Below are 13,512 nucleotides of genomic sequence, written 5' to 3'. Positions count from 1 at the left end.
CAGATTGATCAATTGCTTAAATATGTTTTTGCCAAAATTATATTTTAGGTCTAATTTTTAGTTCTTTTAGATACCATGAATTTGATTCAGGGTAAATTGCATCGATGTCATTGAAGTATAGGGTAAGTTCCACAAAGGTCTCAATAAAATCATTTTAGACAGAAAAGATTACTAGAATAGTAACGTGAAAACCATGCTGGAAATAAACTGTTACGTGTGATGAATGGACCTGTGTAAGCCTCTACAAGTAAGCCACCAAGAGAAATAACTCATCTTATGTACAATAACACTTATAGGTTATATATATTTAAGCCATATATCATAGCACACCTACAGTACAATCATATAGCCAGCCATCATATCCACATACAATTATAGGCAACGCATAAAGGACGCATGGGTGAATAACACGCGGGTGATCTCATTAATATATAAACAACAAGGATACATCCAAGAGGTCCCATCTCATAGTAGTAGGGGGAAACTACTAAAGATGGTAGAACACAAGTAAACCTATTGACAAGTTTAAAAGTAACAAGTCACCCCTCTATAGTTTTCTTATACCAAGTCGAGGTCTAGAGGCAACGACCATTATAATGTTTCATACAATACTATAGTCACTCCCCCCCATTACATAATATGATTATAAGAATTATCCCCCCTTACACTCCCTCACTCAAAGGTTCAATGTCCTCATTGAACAGGCTTGATGAAGTCTTCAATCTTGGTCTCAAAAGGCTTTAGATCTATGGCTTTCTCCCAGCTGGTTTTTTCTTCTCCTTGGGATCTCCACTTGACAAGGTACTCTTTATAAGAGCATCGCAATGTTGATGTTGTTTTTTCCGTTAGTATTTCTTCAACTTCTTTATTGGTTGGTGCTTTCTTTGTGATTGGAGGTCTTGTAGAGTTGTTGCATTGATCATCTGTTATATCTAGGCTGCACTACTTCAAGTTGCTGACATATAGAAAATGGGATGGACTAACATCCATGTGGTAGTTCTAGTTTGTAAGACATTAGTCCCACATTTGCCTCAGTTGGAAGTGGTCCCCCGTACTTTCTCACCAATCTTATATCTATGTTACGTAGAAATCAAAGTTGTTTTGCAAGTAGTTTCACCATTACTAGGTCTACAACTTGGAAGTCTTAAGGACGACGACTCGTATCTACCCATTTCTTCATTCTCTTTGATGCTTTCTCCAAGTCGCTTTATCAATGTCCTCATTTTGTTTCCACTTTTTTATGAAAATGTATGCTTTTGGATTTTCCATTATATGGCATGTCAATCGAATGAGGCACCAACGGCTATTGACATGTAACAATTTTATAAGGTGTTCTATTAGTAGCAAAACTTTTTTAGCTATTAAAACAAAATTATGCCACATCTAATATGGGAGTCCAATTTCGTTGACTGACATTGATAAAGTGGCAGACGTACTTTTCCAACATGCTATTGAATCTTTCTGTTTGGCCATCAGTCTGTGGATGGTAGCTAGTGGACATGTCTAGGTTTGACACTAGAAGCCTGAATAGTTTAGACCAGAAACTTCCCACAAATCGGCCATTCCTATCGCTGAGAATACTAGGGAAGAGAAACTGGCTACAAGTGGCAGGAGGTGGGCCTCCAAACAATAAAATTGGGCCCATCCTTAAGTATGCGGATAATTCAAGCTGAAGCCCTAAAGAGCTTCGAGTAGCGAACTCTAAACAGGGGGACATATGATATCATACTAAAAAGAGTTATAAGAAGATGGACACGTGAACCAATGAGGTGCCTTATGTGAAAAGCATAACCGCTAGGACACGTGTCCCATTCACATGGCCGGATCCCAAATATACACTCCTAATACCTAAAAAGCATCGTGGTTTACGATATAGGAGACAGACACAAAATCATATGGAATATGAGTCAACCGAACATTGACACGTGGAGAACTAATCATTAGTAGGTACCTTTCATTTACATTTAGAAATAGTCATTCCTAAAAAGGCATAAGGTACGCAATTAGTTGACTTCACTCTGCTTTCTAAGTCATTTCTTAGAGTAAATTACACAAATACCTGAACTTTACCCTAGTTCACATTTTGATATCTAGATTACATTTTGTCTTAAAAATATACTTGAAGTAACAATGACCGGATAATTTAGTATATTTTACCGGTCAGTGGCCAGTCAATACGAGTTTGACTAGTAAATTACACTGATGGTACCTGAACTTTACCCTAATTCACACTTTGGTTCCTAGATTTCATTTTCTCCAAAAATACACATCAAGTAAAGGTGACCCAATATTTTAGTACATTTGACCAATTAGTAATCAGTCAATGCAAGTTTTGAAGGAAAATAGACAAGCCTAGGCGTAGCGGAATAATAAAATTTTATCAATTTTATCTATTTCCCTTTTTCCAAGATCTGTTAATTGTTATTTCATATAAAGAGGGGTAGAATGAAATACCTTTTCTGAAGAACTATCTACAGTTGCAAACGAAGTGCCCACAACTCTTAATCCGTGTATCACGAACAACAAAAGAAACAACACAGAAAGAATAACTAATCAGTAATCAACCTTAATAATAGCAATCGCAATGATTGCCTCTAACAGAAATCGATACGAGATCAAAGAGAGAGTAAAAAATAATGTAAATTAGCCGAGACGAAGACGGAACGGTTCCTCCTCCTTTCTAATTGTGTTGGTCGAAATTCATGGGTTAGGGAGTCTATTTATAGACTTCTCTAAACCCTAATCCCAGTTGTGTTAGGTAATTAAATAATCAGAATCTTATTCAGAATAGGATTACTAATTAGATAATTAAATAAACACTTTAATATTATTTAAACAATAATTAATTATATCTAGATAATTATTATTAATCAAATTAATTATTTAATTATTGTTAGGGATAATTAATTAGAGTTTCAATCACATAAAAACTTCTAATTAATATTATCAGATAATCCTTTAATTTAATTTATAACCATAATCTAATTATAATTATTAAATCAAATTAATATCCCTATTTAATATATAAATTTCAGCCCATGCACTATGTCTCACTAATTTACATTTTCGTCCTCCGATTCCAAGTCCCATATGCGACCCATTAGGTTCTTTATTGCCACTAGCCGTATATATCCTTTGAAATTATTCATCATGATTAATTCCAACATATATATAACGGAATACCGTCGCGAGCTGTTACTAGCAGAACCTATGATATTCCCCCAGAGCAATTAAGAAGTCAGGTTGATAACTGACGTTAATCTTTCTGTATTAGGTACAGTATAATACGATCCTTCATCAACTATATCTTGTCGGTCAATTCCTTATAACCATGGAATGTGTCAAGGTTACATATAACGAAGAGTCCGGTTTTACTTGTACAAGTTGAATTCACTCTGAAAAGATAAGTTAAGTGAAATGTTCATTTCTACTCTTAACTGTATCATCTTGCAAAGGATTTCAGTCAATTCACCACAAGCGGCCATTTGGATATATCTCCCACTTATCGGGAGTGAAGAATGCTCAATCTGACTTTAACTATTCTGCAATTACTTTGTGTGATACCCAACCCTGCTCTCACACACCCTAGGCTCTCACCTATTGGATCGTGCTCGCACAGAATCAAAGTATCAGATCTCATAATCCAGAATCACTAATTAACGAATGTTTGAGTCTGAGGATTAGTTATACCTACTAATACCAATGAGATGAACAGTTGACACATTAGATAAATCAATCCATTCTGTTATCTCAAGACGGGTCCCAATCCTAATGAACTCCTTCACCGGATCCATGTAACTGTCTAGATATCTGAATATCTAAAGCTTGTGAGATCAGCTTTCTGTCTCGACAGAAAACACTGTTACATGCAAGTCTCAACAGTAATATGCCAACCCCTATAACATATTACTTGACTTGGATTTACTTTAAGTCTATTGGTTCTATTATAAAGTACAGTCTCACTTCATGCTTGTATGAACACTTTATAACTACTTAAATAAACTTAGGGTTACTTTCTTTATGAAAGATTTGTGCCTTTATATATAGTTACATTTTAATGCTATATATCTGATTAAACAAATGATCAAATAAAGAATTTATTCATTAATATTAATATCCTAAAACAATTGTCTTTTGGACACTAAACTCCAACATTCTCCCACTTGGACTAAAGCCAATTGTTCCTGAAACTAATACCAGAAGAACTAAGATGTCTATCGTGAGCTCTTTGTGGTAATGGCTTGGTCAACGGATCCGCAACGTTGTCCTCTATGGGCACCTTTTCTATTCTCACATCTCCCCTGGCTATGATCTCCCTAATGAGATGATATCGCTTGAGATAATGTTTGGATGCATTATAAGACCGTGGTTCCTTTGCTTGTGCAATGGCTCCATTGTTATCACAGTACAGAGTAATGGGATTCACAATGTCAGGTACCACTCCTAGTTCTGTTATGAACTTCCTAAACTAAACAGCCTCCTTTGCTGCTTCTGCAGCTGCGATGTACTCTGATTCAGTTGACGAGAACGCAACACTTCCTTGCTTGGAACTCTTCCAACTAACTGAACCTCCATTCAGGATAAACTGGTATCCTGATTGGGATCTATAATCATTTTCATTAGTCAGATGACTAGCATCTGAATATCCTTCAATTTTCAATTCTCCTTGTCCATATACGAGGAACATGTCTTTAGTTCTTCTAAGATACTTAAGAATGTTCTTGACAGCAATCCAGTGATCAAATCCTGGATTCCCTTGATATCGGCTCGTCATACTCAATGCGAACGCCACATCAGGTCTAGTGCAAAGCATAGCATACATGATCGAACCAACTGCGCTGGAGTAAGGAATTACAGCCATGCGATTCTTGTCACTGTCCATTTTAGGACATTGACCATTTGATAACTTGACACCATGGACCATTGGTAAGTTGTCTCTTTTCGATTCATGCATGTCAAAACACTTTAGGACTTTGTCAATATATGTAGACTAGGATAGCCCGAGTAGTCTCTTTGATCTATCCCGATAGATCTTAATCCCTAAGATGTAGGCTGCTTCTCCCAAGTCTTTCATGGAGAAATTACTGTTGGTCCCGTGTGATTAGTTCTAAGGGGGGGTTAGGAACTAATATAACTTTTTCGTTTTAATTATGCTGACTTAGTATAATTCTTTGAGTTTCACAACTCAGTTTTGGTCAGCACGGCCGAGTGAGTCCTAAGACGGCTTTAGTCAGATACTGACTAGAGCTGTTTTACTTGCGAGTTGGGAAATGACACTTTTGTGGTCAGCTTCCAACTCAGCACTCTGATTTACTCAGTGTCAGTTTAAACAATTTATATACTCAGTAAATATAGCAAGCAACACATACAAATATATATTGAGAGAGAGTTAGAAATTACTCAGCACGACTTATCCTGGTTCGGCCTCTCCGCCTACGTCCAGTCCCTAGAATCCCTCCAGGCTTTTTTCAATCCACTACTGAGCTCTTTAAAGGTAGAGCACAAACCGTTTACAAGGTAGTTGAATATGCAAGAGTACCTTCCTCTATTCGTCTATTCAACTCCTACTAAGTGCTTTAACCGAACACCTAGATTTCTCTACCACTGAGTACTTAAAACCGAGTACTCAGCACAACTCTCTCAATTTTACAATTGATACAAACTTGTTCTTTTTCACACAAAGAACACTTTAGATGATTACAGAATCAAACTAGCTTTTACACAGAGATAGAAATTTGGTGTAAGATCTTTTTCTTATTTTGATGTGCTTTGTATGTATGTTCTTTTTCTCTTGTATTTCGGCAAAGGATCCAAGAAGTGTACTTGTCCTTTTATAGATGAAATCTGAAGATAAAATGATTTGAATCCGGAATTTTCCGTTGGATTCAAACGGCTTTCTTTTACGACATGTTCTGGTCAGCTTCAGATTTGCAGGCCAATCCTGTTGTCTGAATTCGGCAGGCGCCAGGCTTGTCTTCTTCTCGCAGGTTTGTCTTCTTGTGCGAGTTTCGTCTTTTAGCTAACAGACAGTTGACCCATGCGTCTCGAAATTGTATCCACGCATGATTCCAAAGCTTCTGAATTGGTGCAGATCACTGTCGGATCTTGTCTTATAGCAAACGGATCATTGGTGTTGTCCTTAAGATCATTCAGCATGACTTTGATAGCCGTTGTCTTTGATTGTTGCCAATTCCGATACTGAGTTGCCTTTCACTCAGCTTCCACGGTCAGCTTCGTTCTGCAAGATATAGTTCCGAAGAAGACTTCTCTTCTTTTATGCTGAATTTCTTTTCACTCAGCTTCTATGGTCAGCTTCGTTCTGTAAGCTTCAGTCCTGAAGAAGACTTTCCTTCTTTCGTACTGAGTCATTCTTTACTCAGCCCGTGCTATGTTGTTATGCTGACTATGTTCTGTCTTAATTTGATTCCTATTCTTATAAATATTCTTATACTCAACATTGAACAAACGCATTAGTACAATTAAATCAAAGCACTTAAATTTAATTGTCTTAATCATGGATTAACTTAAATAATTTTGTCAAATCAAAATCATGTTGGAAAGGTTTTTCAACAAACTCCCCCATTTTGATGTTGGCAAAATATTTAGTTATGGAACTCAGTTTTGAATTCAATTTAACTCTAAACCTTCCAAGATTTAATTGAGAAAAATCAAAGTATGCTTGTACTGACTAAGTTCAATTCTAGACCTTCTAAGATCTAATTCAGGTGAGCCTAGGTCAGCATTTAGAAGAGGTCAATATGTTGGAACATATGTTTACTCAGTTTGATACACGGTCAGTTTTAGGTATCAGAGAGATTATATCGCAAAATTTATTCATGTATCAGAGTAAATGTGTGTTGAGAGTTTCATGCATGTTCCTTTTTAAGTTCGATTGTTTATTCATTTAAGACAGTTCAGCATATAGCACATTTAAGTAAGCATCATATGTAGATAAGTCAGTTTAAATAAAAGATGCTTTTTAAAATAGATAGTTTGGTCAGCAAACAAACAGATAGAATGCGCCAGACAAATACTACAAGTTAAATTCTAAGATTAACTAATCTATTTCTTCCTGTTGACTTGGGCTTGATGGGCAGGATTAACTTTGCCTTTTCCCTTGGCGTTTCTTTGTTGCTGCTGACTACCAGATGCTTCTCCTGCTTCCCCTGATTTGTGTTGAGTTCCATCAGCTTGTTCTTTCTCCCCCGTTTTGCCAGCATCGGGTGGAGGAGGAATAAAAGTGTCATTGAGAGCAGCACGAGTTAATCTCACTGAGTATGCCTTAAGCTGTTTCGTGCTTTCCCTGAGACCATCGAAAACAGGAACGCCATCATCTATAATGGATCCGGGGACTCGAATAGATGCACTAAGCATACTGAGAATATATTCCTACGATTTCCCAATCCAGTTCAGTGTGTCAGTCAGCCTAGCATAAGCTTGATGATACATTTTGAGTAAGGTCGAATCATAGAACTGACGTTGAGCATTAGTATGGCGCACATGTTTGAAGGTGGCTTGGGAGTATTGCAGGATTTCATTTGTTTTCACTAAGTCAGTGTCCATCTCTTCCTTACTCAAGTTGAGTAGACGGACAGCTTCGCTAATTTGCTCGATCGAACACTGGGAAGAGGAGCAAATTAGCCCACGAGTATCGGTCAGCTCAGAGTGTAGCTTGGTGAAGTGGTGGTCAACCTCAGCAGAAGTAGCATATCCCGTGTTTACTGCAGACAGAGCATTTATTTGGCCTTGGAGGGAATCCATGTGATTCACCATCATTAACTGCAGTTCATCCAGCTTCACTATGGAGTCTTGCTTGGGCTGTTGAGATTGAACAGTTGTCATGACACTCACAAGGTCTTTGAGACCCTTGATCTCATTCAGGAGCTGAGTGACATAAGAAAGTTGTGTTGACTCAACATTAACGAACCCAGCAGCATCGGCATGAGAGGAAGTCAAATCCTGGAGAATGGATTGAGCTGAGTCAATGATTCGACGCCCAGACTCAGTAGCATTTAGGTAGGCATAAGTTGCCTAAAGAGTTCGCTCAGCAGCCGGTCTTTGAGTAGGTTGCTTTTTAGTACCAGATGGGCCAGTATGATCAACAACTGGACTTTTGTTCAAGTCAGCACCAGGAACTTACTGTTCAACATTCTACGATGCTGGGTTAGGAAGAGGAGGATCGGCAGAGATGTTGACCTGCTCAACATTGGTTTGAAATTGAGTTGGTGCAGGAGGAGGTACGTCAGAACTTACATGATTTTCCTTTGCTCGCTCACCCTCTTGAGCAGCTTGAACTTCGAGCTCTTGCTCGGCAGAGATTGGATTTTCAGGGGTCTTGGCTTGTTCCTCAGTATGAGTAACAGAGGCTTTCTTTTATGTGAATTGATCTGGAGTTGGCTCGATGATGGAGGAGAAGAATTCATACTGTAGTCCGGTTAGGTCAGTAATTGGTTCTCTAAGTGGAGAATCAGCCAGTAGGTCTAGAGAGTTGGACTTGTGAGCTTTGCGTTTGAAACGCTTTTCAGAACTGACCTTGTTGGTTAGAGGTGAGGGGTCAGCAGCAATTGAGTCAAGAGACTCAGATGAATAATTGATCCCTAGGACATCATTAAAGTTCCTCACAGCATGAACACTTACAGTTGGGTCAGCTTGTGGTTCAATTGGCTCAGTATCAACTGACTTAGTTTGCTCAGCAGCATCCTTATCTTGCTCATCATTAGCTGTTCGTTCAGCTTCAAACTGGCCTCCAAAATCTCCCAAATCATCTTCCTGTTCAGAGGGTGTTTTCTCAAGATCAATCTTTTGACTTCTCATAAAGTGGGAATCGTCGGAGACGACAAAGTCAAGAGGGGCAGCATTAATGGGACTCAGATCAGATGTTCTTCTCTTCTTCATTAGAGGTGTCTCTGGAGTTTCCTCTTTCTCTTCTTCCTCAGGCTCAGCGGGCCTTTTTCCTGCTGACTTAGCTTGCTCAGCAGCAGCTTTCTGCACGCTAGAGACAATCCGAAGTTTCTTTGGGACAATATTGATGTCTTTAGCGGCTTGGTCAGCTTTTCGCTTTTTATCTTGCCGAGTTCGGTCAGTATGGGATTTCATCACCGCTTTCTTTCCCTTCTTGGTCGGCATAGCTTGTGCTTCTTCAACCGCCGCTCCTTTTCCTTTCTTTGGTACAATTGGTTAATCATAAGCCAAGCCGAATAGAATACCTGCAGAAATCTCCGTACCCCATACTTGAATTTCTTCTGCTAAGCTTACTCTGTGATCTTGAAGGATCTTTGTAATAATGGACCCCAACCTGAGTGTCCCTGTGCTCCGCTGAAATCCGCCGATAAAGAATACAGGCATGTTGAGTGGCTGGTAGGTCAGTATGTGCCATATGAAGCACTGCTCGAAGTTAGATGCAGAGGATTGGGCATTGATTTTTGGATAGATGAAGTTGGTCAGTATGTAGTGAGCCATCTTTTGATTTTGACCCATACACGTACTGGCTATTTCTCCCTTGTGATCTTTTGGTTTACAGAACTCCACGGGATAGTCAATTTTGGTGGAATCATTTATGGTTCTGAGTTCGGCTCCTTCGTTCTTTAGGTTTAGTAGTGTAGCGAGATAAGGAGGGTTAACAAAGATCCTCTTCCCCTTGACCTCAGTGACCATGTAGTCACTATCATCGTTAGCAGCTCGCAAGTTGGCATAGAATTCCCTTACTAACTCAGGATAGGTGGCTTCCCGGACAGAGAACAACCCAGTCCAGCCATTCTTAGAGATCCATTTGCAGAAAGGCTTTTCAGCTTCGACAAACCCTTTAGAGAACCAGCGGGAGCGATCAATTTTCCATCCCCTAACGCTGCCGAAAACTGGAGAATAGGTTCTTTCTGGTTCTTTCTTTTCCTTCTTCTTCTTTTTCGAAGAGGTTGCAAGGTCAGCTTGGGGGATCTTGCTTGGGGTTTGGTCATATTGACCGTGTCCTTGAGACTTGGTGGGAGTCTCGACATATTCCTGCTAAGCAGGAGATGGAGGGTTTTCATCGGAGTGATTTCCGTCATAATCAGCTCCGGAGATGTTTTGGGAATCCGACATGATTTTTAGGGATTCTTTGAGAGTATTTTGAAGAATGGGGATTTAGATAGAAATCAATTTTCCAGAGATTTCAAAGTGTAAAGAGATGTGAGTAGGAATTCGTCCACTATTTATAGAGGGTCGAGTTGATCTGGAACGTTGGAGTAGCCGTTTTACCTCGAGATGATCAAACGACAATAATCTGGCATTTATGACATGTTCGGCGCAATTGTTTTCTTAATTATTGCGATTACGTCATCCTATGTAGCTATTTATGGCGCGTGTGCTAGCTTTTAATGTTAAACGGATTTTACTCAGTATTTGGAATTCTAAGCGTTTGAAACGCTCAGTTTTACGTAGAAGAATTTTCAAGCAAAAGTAACTCAACCTGTAGAAATCACTCAGCATGTATATCTAATCGGCATAGGGTGATTCTATGTTATTCAGTTTAGCTCAGTTTGAGTAAGTTACTTAGCATGCAATAACTACTCGGCTTATAGTATAATCACTCAATATTGATCAAGAATTTATTAGACAGGATTACACATACCGATAGCTTCCCTTAATATGTTGAATTGCTCACGAGCCAGAGGCTTAGTGAAGATATCCGCAAGCTGTTCATCTGTTGGTACGTAGGTCAGCTTCATCTCACCTTTGAGTACATGATCTCTAATGAAGTGATGCCTTATGCTGACATGCTTCATCCTGCTGTGTTGGATTGGATTTTTGGATAGGTCAATGACGCTTTCGTTATCGCACTTGACTTCAATTGTTTCTGTTTTGACTCTGTAATCCTCAAGCTGTTGCTTAATCCATAGGACTTGGGCGACACAGCTTCCAGCAGCAATGTACTCAGCTTCAGTTGTAGACAAGGCAACTGATGACTGCTTCTTGCTGAACCAAGACACTAGACAGCTTCTAAGGAAATGACATCCTCCAGAAGTACTCTTACACTCTAGCTTGTCCCGTCCATAGTCAGCATCAGTGTATCCAATGAGTGTGAAGTCATTTGAGTTTGGATACCACAAACCTGCATTAACTGAGCTCTACAAATATCTAAAAATTCTTTTCACAGCTATAAGGTGTGATTCTCTAGGGCCAGCTTGATATCTAGCGCAATAGCATACTGAGTACTGAATATCAGGTCTACTAGCAGTAAGATAGAGTAGAGAGCCAATCATACCTCGATATAAATTACTGTCTATTGACTTACCTTTCTCATCCGTGCACAGGACAGTGTCAGTACCCATTGGGGTTGATATGGGTTTACAATCCTCCATATCGAATTTCTTTAACATTTCCTTGGCGTACTTAGACTGACTAATGAAGATGCCATTCTTCCCTTGCTTGATTTGAAGTCCAAGGAAGAAGTTGAGTTCGCCCATCATAGACATTTCGAACTCAGTTTGCATCTGTTTACTAAATTCTTTGCACATAGATTCGTCAGTAGCACCAAATATTATATCATCTACGTAAATTTGTGCCAGCAGGGTATTTTTACCCTTCTTCTTAATGAATAAGGTTGTGTCAGCTTTGCCTCTGACATAGTTCCTGGTCAGCGGGAAATTGGTCAACCTCTCATACCAAGCACGAGGTGCTTGTTTCAGGCCGTACAAGGCCTTCTTGAGTTTATAAACATGGTTTGGAAATTTTGGATCTTCAAACCCAGGAGGCTGACTAACATATACCTCTTCGTTTATAAATCCATTAAGAAAGGCACTTTTAACATCCATTTGATATAGTTTGAAGTTCATGAAACTAGCATATGCACACAATATACGTATAGCCTCTAACCTAGCAACGGGAGCAAAGGTCTCACCATAGTCAATTCCCTATAGCCTTGGGCTACAAGTCGGGCTTTATTTCTAACTACATTGCCTTGCTCATCTAGCTTATTTCTAAAGACCCACTTAGTTCCTATGGTCTTTTGATTTCTAGGTTTTGGTACTAAATCCCATACCTCATTTCTTTTGAACTGATCAAGCTCCTATTGCATAGCATTGATCCAATATTCGTCGTGCTCAGCATCAGCGAAACTCTTTGGCTCATGTATTGAGACGAATGCAACATTGCTGAGATACTTTCTAAGCTGATCTCTCGTCATCAGCTTGTTGTCAGCAGCATCAAGAATGGACTTCTCCGAATTTCCTCTTGGAATTTTTATTTCTTTGGGTAATGTTGAGTTGTCTGGAATAGGTGTTTCTACAACATCTGCAGGAGTAGATTGGTTAGCAAAGGTAATTTCAGTTTTGTGCTTACCTTTGGCCAGTCCTTGTACTGATGACTCAGGGGCTCCATTTTGATCAGCGAAAACTGAGCTTGGTTCATCTTCAGCGGACTGAGTTATCTTTCCTGCTGATATTTCCATATTTCATAGATGTTTAGGTGCATTTCATTCACTGTTCTTAGTTATTTTCAACTGTTTTGTTTATTGTTTTCGTGTTTTAGGTCGGTTTTATGTTTCCTTTACCTTATGGCATGATTAGTGTCTTTCAGGACTTTTTGGACCTCCTCGGAGCTCTAGGAAGCAATCAGGCATCAACCGAGAGAATGAGGAGCTGAAGCGGACCCGGCCACATGCTGTCTCGCCGAGACAGCCACTGTCTCGCCGAGACAACAACTGTCTCGCCGAGACAGCCACTGTCTCGCCGAGACAACTTCTGTCTCGCCGAGACAGAACGCGAATCAGCAACGCAAGTCCGGCTCTTTTTGCTAAATTGGCCCTATGAAGACCTGGAAATGCCCATTTTTATTCCTGTAATTTACCTTTTTGCCCTTTTAGCTTTTGTTGTGACTATAAAAGGGAATTAGGTTATCTTCTTCATGGATCATCTTCTCTTTCTGAAACATTTGAGCAGCCATTGTTATAGCAAACCACATTTTAGAAGCTAGGCTTTGGCTCATTTATAACAATTGGGATTTTCAATTACTTTCATTCCATTTTCTGGCGAATTTCAATCGAGGATTCATCGACGATCACTAGAGTGACAGTCTAGTTTTCTTCTCCTTTGTACTTTTCTATTGAATTTCAATATATATTTATGGATTTCATCTTTATCATTATGATTGTGTTGATTTACATATCTATGAGCTAATCTCCATCCGATCTGGGATGGAGGTGAATTTGGTGTGAATGATTATATTTGGGTTTAGAGTTAGGGTATGATTTGATTGTCAACTGTAATCTGATTGTCTGTACTTAATGTCTTGATCCGAAAGGAAATAGAATTTTAGATAGATTCGAGACCGAGAGGAGAGAATCTATACTGAACCCATACAGTCAGACCTCGCTAGGACACTATGAGTGCGGTTCTTACTCGGGCTACGGCTTAGAGTTCAACCAAACAGGACTTAGTAATGCTTTACACGTTGTAGAACATATTGCCTAACCAAGCTATTGTTTGAACACATGTGAATAGGGGTTTTAGAATACTGATCACATTCATACCTTCTCTA

Source organism: Euphorbia lathyris, chromosome 4 (assembly GCF_963576675.1).
Source record: "Euphorbia lathyris chromosome 4, ddEupLath1.1, whole genome shotgun sequence".
Classification (NCBI taxonomy): Eukaryota; Viridiplantae; Streptophyta; class Magnoliopsida; order Malpighiales; family Euphorbiaceae; genus Euphorbia; species Euphorbia lathyris.
This window is presented reverse-complemented; position numbering follows the sequence as displayed.